This window comes from Acipenser ruthenus, unplaced genomic scaffold (genome assembly GCF_902713425.1).
Source record: "Acipenser ruthenus unplaced genomic scaffold, fAciRut3.2 maternal haplotype, whole genome shotgun sequence".
Classification (NCBI taxonomy): domain Eukaryota; kingdom Metazoa; phylum Chordata; class Actinopteri; order Acipenseriformes; family Acipenseridae; genus Acipenser; species Acipenser ruthenus.
The window spans coordinates 21,122-38,874 of record NW_026708347.1 but is presented as its reverse complement, the minus strand read 5'-3'; the positions used below and the strand labels follow the sequence as shown (position 1 = coordinate 38,874).

Sequence of the window (17,753 nt, the reverse complement as noted above, 5' to 3'; positions counted from 1 at the left end):
GTATTGAAACTGTTGGGTTTAAGATATGCAGCTGTGCTCTGACCTGCTCAAGTAGAAAGGTCTGGTTTTGTGGTCTGAGTAATGGATTTAATTACAGCTTATTTATTTAGCTGTTTGTAAGGTCCACTACTGACGTCCATAGTAAACAGTCTTTGTTCACAGATCCCCAGTACTGTACTGAGTTCTCTATACTGTATTGAATGTTCAAGGTTAACAGTTCTATTGGTTCTCATTGTAAATGTCAGATGTCTGCAGGCTGATGGTGAGAGCGCACTGCTCCTCAGCTTTCCAAGCAGCAGCTCTGCAATCAGCAGTCTACAGCGTGCATGAGGAGACGCCAGCCGTGCACTCTGCAGTCTCAAGTGTGATTCCACCGTCTTCCTTTGAGTGAGGAGTGCTATTTAATGAAGTCATCTGTAATTATCTGTTTTCAAACACAATTTCCTCTTGCGATTTTGAAAATGAAAATGAAAATGAAATCCTATCCCTAGTCCCTAGGGAGCAGCAGCTTGGTCTCTTAGGATGAGAGGCTCGTTATTAAGAGAGAGAAACTCTCCTTTCAAGCAGATATCACACAGGCTCATAGACGGAAACCTAATTGGATGTGACTGGCTTATTGTTTTGGGATGCGAGGGGTACAGGTGCTTTGAAATGCTTCTGTTTCTACTCCTGATTGCGTCCTGACTTTTGTAAAGCCGCATGAATACGAAATGAAAGAAACATGAAAAGACAAGTGCATCTCTGCTGCTGCTTTTCAAGTCCTCCGTTATTTTATATTAAACCCCGATAAGAAGGAGAAGATCCTGTTTCTGAAGGCATCCTGTTTTAATGATCTTCTCAAAGTGATTGACATGTGGTGGTCAGTTTAAATGAGCACACCCTGATTTAAAGGTATTTTACAATAAGCACTGGCAGACAGCAGTGGATCTTTACATCGCAGTCACCCTGTGAATTACAGTCCAGCAGACCTGCCACTGTTTAGAGCAGAGCTGTCCAGCCTTTTAGGTTAAAAGAGCCGTGCAGATTGCCAATGAGGTCTTAAAGAGCCATGCAAAACATACATAGAGCAGAACCGCAGAGCTACGGACACCAACGTACAAACTGACCACTAACCGAACACCCCACTTTCAGCTGGAGGTATGCAATCACTCAACCATGCGTGCAGTGCAACAGATAGACATAGATTTTGGTTATGAAAAGGCAAAAATCACTGTTCCAAGAAATTTATCCAGACAAAAGTGAGGTATATTTCACAGCAAGTGTAGGCAATTTTACTAGTAAAAAGCTTTTTTCAAGCCAAAGGAGGCTGAATGACTGAGCAAGCAGCATTGAATGCATTAAAAAAAAAAAAAAAAACACACCTGCCATGTGTTAACCCATGTTTTCCTGACATTTAAATCTGTGTTTTTGCTACAGGATCCTTTCAGTGGGAAGTACCATTTAAAAACCTTTTAGGAATGAATTATTATATATTTTACTATTTAGCAGGTGCTTTTATCCAAGCGACTTACAGAGACTAGGGGGTGAACTCTGCATCACAACTGCTCCTGCAGAGTCACTTACAATAGGACCTCGGTTTTAGGTCTCATCCGAAGGACGTCTCCTTTCAAACCATTACAATACGACCGTTAGACTTGCATTACTGTGCTGTGTGCTTGTATTCTTCCCCAGGTTAAGGCTCTAGATAGCAGTTGTGCACATTTATTAAAACCATTAACGACTATGCTGCTTTTATTCTCTTCAGGAGTTCAGTGAAGCAATCCACTGTAGGTAACAGCACTGTCACTGCAGTGACACGATTACGCCACAGTAACAGCACTGTCATTGCAGTGACACGATTACGCCACAGTAACAGCACTGTCACTTGCAGTGACACGATTACACAACAGTAACAGCACTGTCATTGCAGTGACACGATTACACAACAGTAACAGCACTGTCATTGCAGTGACACGATTACACAACAGTAACAGCACTGTCATTGCAGTGACACGATTACACAACAGTAACAGCACTGTCACTGCAGTGACACGATTACACAACAGTAACAGCACTGTCACTGCAATGACACGATTACACCACAGTAACAGCACTGTCACTGCAGTGACACGATTACACAACAGTAACAGCACTGTCACTGCAGTGACACGATTACGCCACAGTAACAGCACTGTCATTGCAGTGACACGATTACACAACAGTAACAGCACTGTCATTGCAGTGACACGATTACACAACAGTAACAGCACTGTCATTGCAGTGACACGATTACACAACAGTAACAGCACTGTCACTGCAGTGACACGATTACACAACAGTAACAGCACTGTCACTGCAGTGACATGATTACGCCACAGTAACAGCACTGTCACTGCAGTGACATGATTACACAACAGTAACAGCACTGTCACTGCAGTGACATGATTACACAACAGTAACAGCACTGTCATTGCAGTGACACGATTACACAACAGTAACAGCACTGTTACTGCAGTGACACGATTACACAACAGTAACAGCACTGTCATTGCAGTGACACGATTACACAACAGTAACAGCACTGTCATTGCAGTGACACGATTACACAACAGTAACAGCACTGTCACTGCAGTGACACGATTACACAACAGTAACAGCACTGTCACTGCAGTGACACGATTACGCCACAGTAACAGCACTGTCACTGCAGTGACACGATTACACAACAGTAACAGCACTGTCACTGCAGTGACATGATTACACAACAGTAACAGCACTGTCACTGCAGTGACATGATTACGCCACAGTAACAGCAGAGGCCCTCAAACTGCACATGGCTGTGCAGTTCATAAACACAGATAGTTCAGTATTAGCTGCACTACTATAGTAACTGTAACTTCACTGCATGCTTTCTGAGCAACGTATTCCCACAAAAGATAATCACCAAGATGTTCAACTACAGTACAATGCATAGCTGAGTATGGTTTGGACAGGGTTTGCATAGTTCCGTATTGGAGTCATTGGAGTCTGCTTTGTATTGCTAGATACAGATACGGTATTCAGAGCAGCAGTCATTGTCAACACAGCTGCAGTTCAGATAACACTGTCCACTTTTAGGGCAATGTGTCATTTGTTCAGATACAGCATGTTTTTTGTTTGTTTTTGTTTGTTGTGTTCGGTGCAATTGCAACACTACTTAAGTCTTAAGACAATGTTTCATCACATGGAGATCTCGATATCGTGAACCTGGGGAATGTAACCGTTTGCTCTCTTCAGCTCTCGCAGGACCTCCTGGGGTACAGCATACGAGCAGAGCGCTCTGTTAAAGAATATCCCTGCTGCCTTGCCGCTGTGATGTGCGAGAGGAGATGAGGTATGAGGTAAACCCTTCAGTGCTACTGAGAAAAGAAATGATGAGGAGAGAACATGCTCAGTCCTGTGGGAGTGCCCAGTGTTTTATTCTCTGGCTACGTCAATCTGCACACCCCCACTCCCACATTGACTGATTGATGTTATCTTAAAGATGAGAGGGGAGGGGGCACTGTGTAATCTTCGACTCGATTTCTTTTCATATCCACAGTAGAACTCAGGAGAACGGGGAGAAAGCGCTTTCAATCAATCACTGTTAAGGAAGCAGGTGTCACGCTCAGAGCCAGGGAGGTGCTTCAGTTAGAGAGCTTGCTTTACCCAAGACAGACTCCAACTGTGGTTGAGCGTACAACCCTCCTGCACTTTGGGGAGGAGTCATATATTTCTACCACGTATATTTCTCACACACACACCAACACTCGCTACTTTTATACAGACTCATAAAAAGTACACTTAACCTAACCCTGACCCTAACTCCAACCCTAACCCTGACCCTAACTCCAACCCTAACCCTGACCCTAACTCCAGCCCTAACCCTGACCCTAACTCCAGCCCTAACCCTGACCCTAACTCCAGCCCTAACCCTGAACCTAACTCCAGCCCTAACCCTGACCCTAACTCCAGCCCTAACCCTGACCCTAACTCCAGCCCTAACCCTGAACCTAACTCCAGCCCTAACCCTGACCCTAACTCCAACCCTAACCCTGACCCTAACTCCAACCCTAACCCTGACCCTAACTCCAACCCTAACCCTGACCCTAACTCCAGCCCTAACCCTGACCCTAACTCCAGCCCTAACCCTGACCCTAACTCCAGCCCTAACCCTGACCCTAACTCCAGCCCTAACTCCAACCCTAACCCTGACCCTAACTCCAGCCCTAACCCTGACCCTAACTCCAGCCCTAACCCTGACCCTAACTCCAACCCTAACCCTGACCCTAACTCCAGCCTCCCTCCCTGACAGCATCCCAGTGATTGACAGGCTGGATGAGTCACCGCCACTCGCGGCCCAGGAGAAGACGATGGTAAATGAGAGATGAATTGCAGCACTGGATGGAGATTGAGCTATACTCACAGATCCTCCACACACCTCTGTTTAGTGCATTCTGTAGAAAAGGAGCAGTGTTGGAGGGACGGGGGGTGCAGGAAGTGTGAGAGAGAGGGGCTCCCCGGCTCTGGGCTCCTTCCAGGGGTTTGGAAGGGAGTGTTTGTGGCTCTGGATACTGAACTGCTCTCTGAATGCTGGGGTATCAGTCCAAATTCAATATTTAACACTTCCTGTGTACGGAGTCACTGCATCTTCAGCTCTGTAAAGAACGCTTTCAGTCAAAGATACACAGCACTGAATGATGAAAATACACAGCACTGAATGACAGAAAACCAAACAGCAAAAACATTCAGATTGAATAGTGATATATACAGGACCACACCACTGGAAAATATCTAATAAATAACAGTTATACAGCAGGGGTGATGCGTTTTCAGGCTGTTCCTCTAAATAAACTTTTTTTTTTACTGCTCCTTACTTGATTTCTCTTTATTTGTATTTATTTGAGCTCCCAGCAGAGAAAGCAAAGCCTCTGAGGCTCATCAGTTCTAATAAAGCCCCTGTCAGCTGTACAGAGTCCTCCTCTGTGAGCCCAGGCCAGGTTCGAATGCTTGTTTGTCTGTTCACTTCCCCGACATGTTGAGTTTGCAGTATAAATGCAATATAAATTGTGCACGGTAGGTCATTTGTTTTTGAAAGGTAATAACAATTATCAACAACACATTTCGTGGTATTGCTGAGTCCTCATTTACAGCGGTGCAGAAGCAAGCCTCTGAGATGAATTAGTCACACTTAAAGAAGTAACAAGCTCAGATGTGTCTAATCGGGTTCACAGCAATGCTTGGAGTATGAAACTGCAGTGATATGGACACATTCTGTGTCCTTCCAACATTTTCACAGGTAGTGCAACAATTATTTGTTTATTTATTTGTTTATTTAGCAGACGCCTTTATCCAAGGCGACTTACAGAGACTAGGGTGTGTGAACTATGCATCAGCTGCAGAGTCACTTACAATTACGTCTCACCCGAAAGATGGAGCACAAGGAGGTTAAGTGACTTGCTCAAGGTCACACAATGAGTCAGTGGCTGAGGTGGGATTTGAATCGGGGACCTCCTGGTTACAAGCCCTTGTCTTTAACCACCGGACCACACAGCCTGCTATACAATGACATTTGTTGCTTTTATGATCAGTGTGGTTGCAGCAGATAAGGGGTTAATAATGTGTTTCAAGCAATAATCCCACATAGAAGAATACTGTCAGGGTTAAAGCAATCGATTATCAGGATATTATTGACCACTTGTTTATTCTTGATTATTAAATTATGTACTAAAAAGGATCAGAGAGAGTTAATGCGTCACAAAGGACTGGAAGTTAAAAAATGAGTCCAGGAAATCCTGATTACTGTGATGAAACAATCGTGTGTTTTTGAGTTTACAATTACGTACCAAAAATGGCAGTTAAGCTTCTCCTTGGGTGTTTTAAAAGCTGGCTGGAAGATTATTTTCTAATCCGGGATGCTGACATTTTTACTGTTGTACTGGCATAGCCATTGATTGGTACTCAGTTGTAAACTGAGGGAAGGACCGCTTTTCCTGTTTTTAAATCAACACTTTAATGAATGGCTTTTTTGAATAACTGCTGATAAATGCTGCTTTTTTTTTTTTATTTAGTCATTGCCAATTAGTTTTTTTATTATTTTCTCCCCAATTTGAAATGCCCAATTATTTTTAGGCTCAGCTCACCGCTACCACCCCTGCGCTGACTCGGGAGGGGTGAAGATGAACACACCCGCTTCTTTACACCTGCAGACTCACCGTGCAGCCGCCTCAGAGCTACAGCATCGGCGGACAACGCAGCTCTGGGCAGCTTACAGCCAAGCCCGCAGGCGCCCGGCCAGACTACAGGGGTCGCTGGTGCGCGGTGAGCCGAGGACACCCTGGCCGACCCAACCCTCCCTCCCCCCGGACAACGCTCGGCCAATTGAGCGCCGCCCCCTGGCAGATCCCATCCACGGTCGGCTGTGGAATAGCCTGGACTCGAACCGGCGACATCCAGGCTATAGAGCGCATCCTGCACTCTAGCGAGTGCTTTTACTGGATGCGCCACTCGGGAGCCCCCTGATAAATGCTTCTTAAAAGCAATTCCGAGTGTGAGTAGTGAGTAACAGCACCTCCCTAATAAACAGAAGTCAGAGTGCCTGTTTCCTGTCTGTAGAAGCTGTGCTGGGAGAAGACTGATGTCTCGTTCACACCGTCCACACCCGCTGCCTGCACTCTATAGTGGACAGTGTGGTCCTCAGTGTCCAGCGCTTTCCACACATCGAGCACCAGCTGTTCCAGGTACTGCAAACTGTAGCCATGGAAGATACTGAACTGAATTCAAGCACCCTGCATGATTGGTGATCTTTTTAGTGAATTCATGGTTAAATGACCACAGTTGTTTTAACACATGTTTGTCAAATAAGCACATGTACAGTTTCCCTAGTTTTGACTGGCCAGATGTCTGAGAAAGCTCTCAGACCGCAGGCATCTACTGTCTCATCTAGCGGAGGCATAGACTCAATCTGTTGTGTTTACACCAGCCCTTTAATCAATGCACACACTGGCAGCTTCGCAGAACAGCGCTTGTCAGCTGTGAAAATCAACTTTCATTGTCAACCAAAGCAAGCTGCCTGTCTGCCTGCCTGTCTCCCTCCCTTCCTCCCTGCCTGCCTTGTTGTGTTTCACAGCACCAGGCACATTAACTGGGCTGCCGCAGGTGAGGTCTGTAATGGATTGTGTGATGACCTGAAAAAGCCGGTCCATTCCAGCTGCAGCTGCTCCCTGTTTTATTAGCAGCAGGTCTCTGTGGTGCAGAGAGCAGAGAGCAGAGAGCAGGCAGCCTCCACAGGGAGGGATTGCAAACATTACAAAACTGGCATTGGTGGTAGTAGTAGTAGTCCTATTTAATGACCAGTAGGGGGAGTACATCAGCTGTCAAACAGCACCTGGTGTTCCAGGTGCTCTCCCATCCAAGTACTAACCAAGCCCAACCTTGCTATGCTTCTGAGATCAGACGAGATCAGGCTTACTCAAGGTGGTGTGACCCGCTAAACAAAAGGGGGTGCTAACAAAGACTGGCCATTAACTAAATTGAAAGAAAAAAACGGTAAAAGGTCTGTAAATTAAATGTTCAGATGTAATACTGAACTAAAAACAACCTTGCAAAGCACGCCACTTACAGCCCACTGGTCAACAAAGGCCATCATATCGGCAGCAGACTCCACGTGTGCTCTAAAGTATTCCTTGAACGGAGAAGGGCCCTGAACATGGCTCCGCAGTCAAAAGAGACCCTCCCTAGTGATCTTGCACTTCCTGGTCTTGTAAATGGCCAGTTTAGCAAGAACCAGGAGCAGGTTCACCAAGAGGTCTCTCTTCTTGGTGGAGCTATGAACAGACTGCCCGAAAATAAACAGGGTAGGGGAAAGATGCAGCCAGAACTGCAGCATGAGGTTCTTCAGGAGGAGGAAGAACGTCTGTAGCCTGGCGCACCGAAAATAAATGTGACCCGTTGGACTGTCCGCAGAAAGGGCATGCAGCGTCCGAGTCAGTCAAGTGACGCAGGATCTCTCCTGACGCGAGCGCTTCATGCAGCACCCTCCATCCCAGGTCCCCAGCTCCTCTGGGGACCAGCGGGGAGTACAGGGCCTCCCACTGGGGACTCTCGTCCTCGGGGGTTGGAGGGGCTCCCGCCAAGCTGTGTCCCGGCAGGAGACGAGGGTGAGAAAGTGGAGGGTGTGGAGCACCATCGCGTGCTGAGCTCTCCTCGACAGTAATAGTAGTAGTTGTAGTAAAAATAATAATGTAATTGTTATTGTTAAAATACAGAATCATCTATCAAACATAAAAAATAAAAAAGTTAATGAACCAATAGTTCAACAGTTTACAAAACTGAACACAAACTGAAGAAACAACATTAGATAATGTACACTCTTTCCCTTGACAAAGGCATGCGAAACACACTGAAATGCTGGGAAGTAGGCTCTTTGCTTCTTTAAATACAGGAATGCTAAAATAAACTTTAATAACAATAGTTTCAAATAGAATAGAATGTCGTACCAGTAGCAGCGCCGTCATTGTGCTTCAGACCCCTGGTTTTGTACCAGCGAACACTATCAACATCAGAAAGCTCAGAGATGTGGATTTGTGGTGGGTTAGTTCTCTTTCAAGATACTTTACTTGTTAATCTGTTTTAACACATTTTCTCAGAAACAAAGGACTGCCCATGGTCAGTATAAAGCAGCCAGTGTGTCTTACAAAAGAAACGTGAATTAGGGGGCATTTTAATGAAATCTTTAAAATGTCAAGTCTCTCTCTTTTTGCTTTGTTAAGTTGGGTGAATTGTGAGCTAGAAGAAATCAAATGAATGTGATTGTTGACATGCAATCTGATCCCGAGTGAGTTGAAAGGGTTAACAGCGAGTTAAAGACTCTCCACCTGTAATTGAAATGGTGACACGGGTATCTGCGGGGGCCACTGCTTTTAGGGCTGCGCTTATTGGAATCTCTTAAATCAACCTGTCCCAATGAAAGGTGTTTTAATGGGTGTCGATAAGCCCTTTTCTGTTAAACCATCAGTGTGTGTTCCGCAGGCTGTAGATAAACTGCAAATCAGATTCATCAGCTGTGTGCAGATGGGAGAAGAAATCGTGCTGTCGGCTAAAGCGAGGATTCGAGCCGTGATTACAAATAACAGCCACGGACCGCAGAGGTGAGTAAGAGGTAATGCACGGGGCTGTGCTCTCCTGTTTGAGTGTTTGAATTACTCTGCTGAGGTAATGCATGGGGCTGTGCTCTCCTGTTTGTGAGTGTTTGAATTACTCTGCTAAATGCACGGGGCTGTGCTCTCCTGTTTGTGAGTGTTTGAATTACTCTGCTGAGGTAATGCACGGGGCTGTGCTCTCCTGTTTGTGAGTGTTTGAATTACTCTGCTGAGGTAATGCACGGGGCTGTGCTCTCCTGTTTGTGAGTGTTTGAATTACTCTGCTGAGGTAATGCACGGGGCTGTGCTCTCCTGTTTGTGAGTGTTTGAATTACTCTACTGAGGTAATGCATGGGGCTGTGCTCTCCTGTTTGTGAGTGTTTGAATTACTCTGCTGAGGTAATGCACGGGGCTGTGCTCTCCTGTTTGTCAGTGTTTGTATTACTCTGCTGAGGTAATGCACGGGGCTGTGCTCTCCTGTTTGTGAGTGTTTGAATTACTCTGCTGAGGTAATGCATGGGGCTGTGCTCTCCTGTTTGTGAGTGTTTTGAATTACTCTGCTGAGGTAATGCACGGGGCTGTGCTCTCCTGTTTGAGTGTTTTGAATTACTCTGCTGAGGTAATGCATGGGCTGTGCTCTCCTGTTTGTGAGTGTTTTGAATTACTCTGCTGAGGTAATGCACGGGGCTGTGCTCTCCTGTTTGTGAGTGTTTTGAATTACTCTGCTGAGGTAATGCACAGGGCTGTGCTCTCCTGTTTGTGAGTGTTTGAATTACTCTGCTGAGGTAATGCACGGGGCTGTGCTCTCCTGTTTGAGTGTTTGAATTACTCTGCTGAGGTAATGCACGGGGCTGTGCTCTCCTGTTTGAGTGTTTGAATTACTCTGCTGAGGTAATGCACAGGGCTGTGCTCTCCTGTTTGAGTGTTTGAATTACTCTGCTGAGGTAATGCATGGGGCTGTGCTCTCCTGTTTGTGAGTGTTTGAATTACTCTGCTGAGGTAATGCACAGGGCTGTGCTCTCCTGTTTGTGAGTGTTTGAATTACTCTGCTGAGGTAATGCACGGGGCTGTGCTCTCCTGTTTGAGTGTTTGAATTACTCTGCTGAGGTAATGCACGGGGCTGTGCTCTCCTGTTTGTGAGTGTTTGAATTACTCTGCTGAGGTAATGCACGGGGCTGTGCTCTCCTGTTTGAGTGTTTGAATTACTCTGCTGAGGTAATGCACGGGGCTGTGCTCTCCTGTTTGTGAGTGTTTGAATTACTCTGCTGAGGTAATGCACGGGGCTGTGCTCTCCTGTTTTGAGTGTTTGAATTACTCTGCTGAGGTAATGCACGGGGCTGTGCTCTCCTGTTTGTGAGTGTTTGAATTACTCTGCTGAGGTAATGCACGGGGCTGTGCTCTCCTGTTTGAGTGTTTGAATTACTCTGCTGAGGTAATGCACGGGCTGTGCTCTCCTGTTTGTGAGTGTTTGAATTACTCTGCTGAGGTAATGCACGGGGCTGTGCTCTCCTGTTTGAGTGTTTGAATTACTCTGCTGAGGTAATGCACGGGGCTGTGCTCTCCTGTTTGTGAGTGTTTGAATTACTCTGCTGAGGTAATGCACGGGGCTGTGCTCTCCTGTTTGTGAGTGTTTGAATTACTCTGCTGAGGTAATGCACGGGGCTGTGCTCTCCTGTTTGTGAGTGTTTGGGACTTTCAGAACCAATTGACAAGGGCCCTTTGATCTTCACTGTGCACCTGCTGTACCTGCTTTCATCTTAACGAACGCCGACGTTAACCTCCAGCTAACCGCTGACCCAGCGCCCGCCACTCTTATTTTATAAGCTGATTCTATCATTTATTTCACTTTGTTTCTCCCGTCTGAAAGCCTGCTTTCTTCCCCTACAATAAGCCTGATCTCAAAGCCTTGATAATTAAATAGCCGACAAAGGAGAAAGATGTGTTTGGGGTGGGGAGGGGGTCACTGAGGCATCCAGAGCAATCGCTTTATATTAAAGGAATTCTTTTTATAATTTGTTTTGTTAAAGAGGGTTTAAGTATTTCATACTGGAGGGCTTTCATGCTGACTCTTGCAGTGGCATCAGTGTTGTTCCAGTGCATTGGTGCATCATTGGTGCATCATTGGTGAATCATTGGTGCATCATTGGTGAATCCATTGGTGCATGGGTGAAGCCATTGAGAAAGACCTCTTGTCAAAACGTTATTGCAGTAAGTTTCTTTTAGCATTATATAGTGTTTAATAGGGATGGATGTTTTACTTTGCTAAGACCGCGTGTTGTAGCCCTTCACCCAAACCAGCCTGGCTTGTGTTCCACGCTCTACTATAAGAGAGGATGTTAGCGGCTCAGCAGGTGGTTGAGATCTAACCAGTGTTCCAGCTAGAAGACTCCCCCATGCTTGAGTTTGTGAAACTCCTCCAGGCTGCAGCATGCCGTTGAGATGATGGGTCCCACGGCACTGCTCCAGAGAGGAGGGGATTCCAGGGTCCTGGCTAAATCCAACTCATCTCAGATATTCAGAGCTGACCTAGATTTCCCCACTTCGGGGCTAATGTCATTTTAAACAGCCTTCACATCCTTGACGCTTATGAAGAGGAACAGGACATTACTGGGGATGAGATTTCCAAACAGTCAACTCATACAGAGACCAGAACAAAAGAAGCAGCCGTCACTTGAAGACGGTGTGCTCCAATCACACCGCACAGGTGAACAGGAAATGAGTACCTGAAACAGAAAATGTACATTTTGAAAATAATGAGAATGCTGAATCTCAGACAGCATCTATTGCAAACAACAGCTTCTGGTTTTGGATAAAAGGACCAGGTAATTTTCATTCGGTTTACAAAAACAAGTATAAAATTGCATTTACATGTGTGTTTTTATAGCTGTAACCCATATGCTCGCCTGTCCGGAGTCTGTTATCACCAGACAGGCTGCTGCAATAACTTTATACATTTTCACAAAATAACCTGAAAGTTGGTAGAAAGTCAGACAGAGTCAGTCCAGAACCCCATTGAAAAGCAGTTTAATCTAGTTTCATTAAAAAAGCAGTTTAATCCAGTTTTTATTTGGGTAACATTCTCTGTCCAAAAACATGCAGAGCCAACATCTGTGAGAAACCCTAACATTGTGGGTTCAGCATTCAAAGTTAGCATTTTAATATATTTATACTGCAGGAATATGTAAAAGTATTTCACGTATGCATTCAGGTCATCATGGGTGGAATAAATAAATTTAGTGAGCTTTAATTATTAAGCACCTAAAGCCTGCATTTGCCATACACTTCGGAAACTCACACGAACTATTTCTTTATATATAATTCATTCACTTTATTAATTTACAAGCAGAAGTAGGTCTCATCTCTGATAAACTATTAACTACTAAGTAGATATTTCGACGAGACTTCCTCTTTGACGAAGCTGCTTTACTACTCAACCTTAATATATAATACCAGAATATTGTAGAGCAGCAGAGTCTGTCTTGAGACAGAATGCACACAGAATATTGTAGAGCAGCAGAGTCTGTCTTGAGACAGAATGCACACAGAATATTGTAGACCAGCAGAGTCTGTCGAGACAGAATGCACACAGAATATTGTAGAGCAGCAGAGTCTGTCTTGAGACAGAATGCACACAGAATATTGTAGAGCAGCAGAGTCTGTCTTGAGACAGAATGCACACAGAATATTGTAGAGCAGCAGAGTCTGTCTTGAGACAGAATGCACACAGAATATTGTAGAGCAGCAGAGTCTGTCTTGAGACAGAATGCACACAGAACATTGTAGAGCAGCAGAGTCTGTCGAGACAGAATGCACACAGAATATTGTAGAGCAGCAGAGTCTGTCTTGAGACAGAATGCACACAGGATATTGTAGAGCAGCAGAGTCTGTCTTGCAATTCTGCACGCTTACAGTCACAGATACAGCTCAAGGAAACGAAGAGCTGAGAAGCTGTTACTGGAGTCCTGATAAGACTGCAGAAGGGAACTGTGTTCTGACAGATAGCGAGCTTTACAACTGCAAGAGGCCACTCTGCTCAAAGGGATCAATCCCGTTTCAATCAGTTTGAAATAAATAAATAACCAGACTCTCGGAGCCCGGAGCCATCTTGGATAATTGGTTTAGTAAGCAGGAGTCACAATGGTCTCTTGTTTTTGTATCGTTTTAGTATATCTTCCAAAGTGGAGCGCGGCTAAGTGTCATGCAAATGAAGTCATTTCACAGCATGGCGACCTGTAACAGATTGAGGAGCAAGGTAATCATTGTGCCTCGGATCGGTGAATGAGCAAGATCTGAAAATAGCAGCCAAGCAATTAGGCACAAATTTAAGTAATCCCTGACTATATAGTGATAATTCAATCCAGCTACTCCTCAGCTCCTTAACAACACTCTTAACCTGACAATTTACTTTTAATTTGATTCTATGCGATGGCTTTAAGGTGCCGACGGATAGAACGAGAGCTTAAAAAAAAATGGAATCAGATTCATCTTCACACGTGTATTCATTGCTATTTGATTCACTCAGACTCATCTTCACACATGTATTCATTGCTATTCGATTCACTCAGACTCATCTTCACACGTGTATTCTTCATTGCTATTTGATTCACTCAGACTCATCTTCACACGTGTATTCATTGCTATTTGATTCACTCAGACTCATCTTCACACGTGTATTCTTCATTGCTATTTGATTCATTCAGACTCATCTTCACACATGTATTCTTCATTGCTATTTGATTCACTCAGACTCATCTTCACACATGTATTCATTGCTATTCGATTCACTCAGACTCATCTTCACACGTGTATTCTTCATTGCTATTTGATTCACTCAGACTCATCTTCACACATGTATTCATTGCTATTCGATTCACTCAGACTCATCTTCACACGTGTATTCTTCATTGCTATTTGATTCACTCAGACTCATCTTCACACGTGTATTCTTCATTGCTATTTGATTCACTCAGACTCATCTTCACACGTGTATTCTTCATTGCTATTTGATTCATTCAGACTCATCTTCACACATGTATTCATTGCTATTTGATTCACTCAGACTCATCTTCACACATGTATTCATTGCTATTTGATTCATTCAGACTCATCTTCACACATGTATTCTTCATTGCTATTTGATTCACTCAGACTCATCTTCACACATGTATTCATTGCTATTTGATTCACTCAGACTCATCTTCACACATGTATTCTTCATTGCTATTTGATTCATTCAGACTCATCTTCACACGTGTATTCATTGCTATTCGATTCACTCAGACTCATCTTCACACGTGTATTCTTCATTGCTATTTGATTCACTCAGACTCATCTTCACACGTGTATTCTTCATTGCTATTTGATTCATTCAGACTCATCTTCACACATGTATTCATTGCTATTTGATTCACTCAGACTCATCTTCACACATGTATTCATTGCTATTTGATTCACTCAGACTCATCTTCACACGTGTATTCTTCATTGCTATTTGATTCATTCAGACTCATCTTCACACGTGTATTCTTCATTGCTATTTGATTCATTCAGACTCATCTTCACACATGTATTCATTGCTATTTGATTCACTCAGACTCATCTTCACACGTGTATTCTTCATTGCTATTTGATTCATTCAGACTCATCTTCACACGTGTATTCTTCATTGCTATTTGATTCATTCAGACTCATCTTCACACATGTATTCATTGCTATTCGATTCACTCAGACTCATCTTCACACGTGTATTCTTCATTGCTATTTGATTCACTCAGACTCATCTTCACACGTGTATTCTTCATTGCTATTTGATTCATTCAGACTCATCTTCACACATGTATTCATTGCTATTTGATTCACTCAGACTCATCTTCACACATGTATTCTTCATTGCTATTTGATTCATTCAGACTCATCTTCACACATGTATTCATTGCTATTTGATTCACTCAGACTCATCTTCACACATGTATTCTTCATTGCTATTTGATTCACTCAGACTCATCTTCACACGTGTATTCATTGCTATTTGATTCACTCAGACTCATCTTCACACATGTATTCTTCATTGCTATTTGATTCATTCAGACTCATCTTCACACGTGTATTCTTCATTGCTATTTGATTCATTCAGACTCATCTTCACACGTGTATTCATTGCTATTTGATTCACTCAGACTCATCTTCACACATGTATTCTTCATTGCTATTTGATTCACTCAGACTCATCTTCACACGTGTATTCATTGCTATTTGATTCACTCAGACTCATCTTCACACGTGTATTCTTCATTGCTATTTGATTCATTCAGACTCATCTTCACACATGTATTCATTGCTATTTGATTCACTCAGACTCATCTTCACACGTGTATTCTTCATTGCTATTTGATTCACTCAGACTCATCTTCACACATGTATTCTTCATTGCTATTTGATTCATTCAGACTCATCTTCACACGTGTATTCATCATTGCTATTTGATTCATTCAGACTCATCTTCACACATGTATTCATTGCTATTTGATTCACTCAGACTCATCTTCACACGTGTATTCTTCATTGCTATTTGATTCATTCAGACTCATCTTCACACATGTATTCATTGCTATTTGATTCACTCAGACTCATCTTCACACATGTATTCATTGCTATTTGATTCATTCAGACTCATCTTCACACATGTATTCTTCATTGCTATTTGATTCACTCAGACTCATCTTCACACATGTATTCATTGCTATTTGATTCACTCAGACTCATCTTCACACATGTATTCTTCATTGCTATTTGATTCATTCAGACTCATCTTCACACGTGTATTCATTGCTATTCGATTCACTCAGACTCATCTTCACACGTGTATTCTTCATTGCTATTTGATTCACTCAGACTCATCTTCACACGTGTATTCTTCATTGCTATTTGATTCATTCAGACTCATCTTCACACATGTATTCATTGCTATTTGATTCACTCAGACTCATCTTCACACATGTATTCATTGCTATTTGATTCACTCAGACTCATCTTCACACGTGTATTCTTCATTGCTATTTGATTCATTCAGACTCATCTTCACACGTGTATTCTTCATTGCTATTTGATTCATTCAGACTCATCTTCACACATGTATTCATTGCTATTTGATTCACTCAGACTCATCTTCACACGTGTATTCTTCATTGCTATTTGATTCATTCAGACTCATCTTCACACGTGTATTCTTCATTGCTATTTGATTCATTCAGACTCATCTTCACACATGTATTCATTGCTATTCGATTCACTCAGACTCATCTTCACACGTGTATTCTTCATTGCTATTTGATTCACTCAGACTCATCTTCACACGTGTATTCTTCATTGCTATTTGATTCATTCAGACTCATCTTCACACATGTATTCATTGCTATTTGATTCACTCAGACTCATCTTCACACATGTATTCTTCATTGCTATTTGATTCATTCAGACTCATCTTCACACATGTATTCATTGCTATTTGATTCACTCAGACTCATCTTCACACATGTATTCTTCATTGCTATTTGATTCACTCAGACTCATCTTCACACGTGTATTCATTGCTATTTGATTCACTCAGACTCATCTTCACACGTGTATTCTTCATTGCTATTTGATTCACTCAGACTCATCTTCACACGTGTATTCTTCATTGCTATTTGATTCACATCTTCACACATGTATTCTTCATTGCTATTTGATTCATTCAGACTCATCTTCACACGTGTATTCATTGCTATTTGATTCACTCAGACTCATCTTCACACGTGTATTCTTCATTGCTATTTGATTCACTCAGACTCATCTTCACACGTGTATTCTTCATTGCTATTTGATTCACTCAGACTCATCTTCACACATGTATTCTTCATTGCTATTTGATTCATTCAGACTCATCTTCACACGTGTATTCTTCATTGCTATTTGATTCACTCAGACTCATCTTCACACATGTATTCATTGCTATTCGATTCACTCAGACTCATCTTCACACGTGTATTCATTGCTATTTGATTCACTCAGACTCATCTTCACACGTGTATTCTTCATTGCTATTTGATTCACTCAGACTCATCTTCACACATGTATTCTTCATTGCTATTTGATTCACTCAGACTCATCTTCACACATGTATTCTTCATTGCTATTTGATTCACTCAGACTCATCTTCACACATGTATTCTTCATTGCTATTTGATTTACTTGGTATTGTTTTCTGTTACCGTTGTCACATCCTGGTAACTTTTTTAAAACTCCAAAGCGTATAAGCCCCCCTGCGGACTGGAGCTCTCAGAATCATGACTGTCCTCCAGGTACCCCAGAGTGGAACCGCTAACCGGTTCCCCCTGCAACACTCTGAGTTAAGATAGCTCTTCAGATTTTACTAGCCTGTCAAGTTATAAGCTACCTTCTTGCTGTTGCTTTTTCACCCTGATTCTGGTTTTCAGATGAAGGCACAAGCCAGAATGTGTGTCTACTTGACTTGCTTCAAGTTTCTTGTAAGTTTTCCCTGTCCTGTATATTCTGTGATTGGGTGTTTCGAGGTGAGATAGACTTTAGGCATTCTGCCCAGAGGGGGGGTCTGTTTTG

At 43.0% G+C, this 17,753-nt stretch overlaps 1 protein-coding gene across 4 annotated transcripts in view; it reads left to right on the top strand.

The window, feature by feature from the left end:
- Positions 1-17,753, top strand: part of LOC117419723 (dynein axonemal heavy chain 7-like) — a 64,839-nt gene that overhangs the window by 25,977 nt on the left and 21,109 nt on the right. For 2 of the 4 annotated variants that reach the window (XM_059020927.1, XM_059020929.1), the window contains one exon: positions 9,028-9,146. The gene's annotated coding sequence lies outside the window, so the exon portion shown is untranslated. Of the gene's footprint in view, positions 1-4,146; positions 6,738-9,027; positions 9,147-13,302; positions 13,390-17,753 lie in introns of those variants that run through there. The other 2 variants (XM_059020928.1, XM_059020930.1) reach the window with 2 other exon arrangements.